This window comes from Xyrauchen texanus, chromosome 19 (assembly GCF_025860055.1).
Source record: "Xyrauchen texanus isolate HMW12.3.18 chromosome 19, RBS_HiC_50CHRs, whole genome shotgun sequence".
Classification (NCBI taxonomy): domain Eukaryota; kingdom Metazoa; phylum Chordata; class Actinopteri; order Cypriniformes; family Catostomidae; genus Xyrauchen; species Xyrauchen texanus.
This window is the reverse complement of record NC_068294.1, coordinates 25,194,726-25,197,225: the sequence shown is the minus strand read 5'-3', so window position 1 is coordinate 25,197,225 and position 2,500 is coordinate 25,194,726. Positions and strand designations below refer to the sequence as shown.

Below are 2,500 nucleotides of genomic sequence, written 5' to 3'. Positions count from 1 at the left end.
CTACATTATATTAGGTGTCTTAAACTACTATGATCTAACACAAAATAGTTTTCATCAAGATTAATTGCAGATTTTAAAATTGCTGAAATTTGACTATATATATTATTTTACAGTCAAAATGCATTTATTTCCATTTTAGGACAGAAAACAAGACAATACGTAACAATATAATACTTCATTAACATTTTCCAAACAATGCTTTCCACAGTATAAAGATAGAAATTCAATGAAATAGCACCAATTCAAGTAACATTTAACGTTTCCCAAAGTTTACGTGGGACTTTGACTAATTAAAAGAACTAGCCCCTCCATAGGTTGCATATTTCTATTGCTATGGGCATTAAATCTCTTAATCTATCACCCTCCGCAACATTAATCTGTCGGTATGCTGTGACTAAACTCGTAAAGCCACGTTCTTGATTCATGTCGGCATCAGCGTCAAGTGCCGCTTTGAACTTGTGCTTGCAGACAAAAATTCTTGTTTATGATGTATTAACAGTAAATGTGTTAATCGTAAATAAAATTAACAGGTTAAAAATGTTGTATTCAATCACATGCGTTAACATGTTAATTCTGACAGCTCTAATTGAAATACATGCAACACAATGTACCTATTGTGTGACTGTATGTTGTTCTGCAAAATTCTCACAAGATTCATATTGGCTGCTACTGAGGAATGGGTAGGTTTACTGTTAGGGTTAGGGTTTAGATTAGGTTTAGTATAAGGGATGGGGTAGGGTTAGATTTAGGGGTAAGGTTAACAGTGTAACTACTTAAAATGTAAGTACAATGCAACAACACAATGTACATTATAAGTACATTGTATCAAATGCTTAAGTACATAGTTGTTAAAGATACGTAACATAAAGAAAGTCCAAAGAGTTTATAATTATTTTCTCAATATTCTCAATATTCATTCCACTGTTTCCTCCCTGCTTCTTAAAACTTGGCAAAGCTAAAGCATAAGTATGTTGCTATCAAAGATAGACCTGCAGTCAATGATACTTTGCCACTGCAATGGAAAATAAGTTTTAGAGGTCAGATAGGCAGTCCGTTCATCACATTACTCCAGAGTGGGACTCAATTTCTGAGGGCATTTAGATAATGGTGGCACAGACAGAGAAATGATTGAGAAGAGGATGAAAAAACTAAAATGGGCTGGCAAGAAGCCTCACTTATGAAGAAAAAATCACCAAATGATAAATAAATGAAATCAGGTCAGGCCTGAGTTGTTCGCACCCATTTCTTACAGTCTTACTGTTTGTTTACCCTGTGGTACTGCTGAGTCAGAGGCGACTGGTCCAGACCACAGGTCTCCCTGTCCTTCAAAAGACTCAGTGGAGCACGGCATCAGCCCCCATTCATCTGATACACTGCAAACAGACCCAGCTCATGAGTTATTTACTGAGATCGTGCTTTATTGATGTGTGTGTTTGTGTGTGCGTGATTTGAAACAGTGTTTTTGTTTGTGAATGACTGGATTTCCCCTTTATTCTCAATTGGCCATGATTTTTTTCCCTCATCCATAATATCTGAAAGGGTTTCCGACATTTGAAGAACAGAGCTGAAAGTATTTTATGTTTCAGATAATCTGGAAACTTCACTACAATTTAACCCAAATAATCCCAGTTTAAATGGTTTATAAACCTTGATTAAAACAGCAGACTCCAGAAAAGGTTTGGCAGCTGTTGTTTGTCTACTTGCCAAAGAAGCAAACCCTAATGACCCTGATTTGTCTTGTGGGTGTGTGGGAGTATGGTCATGCGCTATGCCCATGTGGCTTTTGTATACCCTGGAGAGGACGTACAGTATTTGAGGTTAGAATACATGCGCTTTTGTTCGATCATTAGAAATGTCAGTGTAATGACTGTCTAGATTAGAACATGGACCACCACTCAGCAAATTCAAGGCATTAAAACAATACTTCATACTGTACTACCAGTTTACAGAATAATATACATTGTTTTGAATGAAAACGCATTGAAAATGATCAAACACAACAGAGTAGTGTGTTTATTTTCAACATTCGAAATTTCGAATTCGCTGTTTGAAAGGTAGCTTAACGTAGCTTACCCGAAGGCATCTACAAACAATTATGGAAACTTAAATAACGGCACCAGTAGCCTAGTTTCCATCCACCTTTCGCAGTATTTTGTTATGCGACAAAGTGAAAATGCACAAAATTAAATTGCGACATTTACCGCCTTCTGCCCATTTCCATTCAAATGGCCTTTTATCGATAAAAAGGGTGTGCGTGATGACGTCATGCCTAAAAAAACACTTTGTCGCAGAAGTTTTGGTTTAGCGCAAAAGAAATCTGCCCTGGAGCCGTTTCCATTCAGAAATGTGTTTTTATCACTAATTCGCCTCCCAGATGTCCCTAATTGTTTTCCTCCGTAAAGTTTTGGTAAAATGGGGAGAGTATTGAGACAATTTATTAAAATTAGCCAGTTTGCTATCATTTCAATTTCAATATCATTTCAAAAGCAATAAGAAGAGG

At 36.5% G+C, this 2,500-nt stretch overlaps 1 protein-coding gene across 1 annotated transcript in view; it reads left to right on the top strand.

The window, feature by feature from the left end:
• Positions 1 to 2,500, top strand: part of LOC127660205 (RING finger protein 145-like) — a 44,469-nt gene that overhangs the window by 2,000 nt on the left and 39,969 nt on the right. The window lies entirely within an intron of this gene.